Here is a 216-nt window from a genome sequence, read left to right as displayed (position 1 = left end):
TATCCTTCAGTGTGTGCCAGCTGTAAGCTGCACAATAGGTAAGCGTATTAACATTCGATTGAAACACACAAATTAAAGGGACAGTTTATCATGTATGTTCATATATTTTTTATGTCAGATATTAAAATGTGCGTGAAAACATTTACGTTTGATTTTTTTTAAGATTTATTTATTCAAAATCCCTGGTCAACCAAATTAAAGAAGCAAAGCATCTAG

Source organism: Penaeus monodon, chromosome 25 (genome assembly GCF_015228065.2).
Source record: "Penaeus monodon isolate SGIC_2016 chromosome 25, NSTDA_Pmon_1, whole genome shotgun sequence".
NCBI classification, from domain to species: domain Eukaryota; kingdom Metazoa; phylum Arthropoda; class Malacostraca; order Decapoda; family Penaeidae; genus Penaeus; species Penaeus monodon.
Note: the sequence above shows the minus strand (reverse complement) of the source record.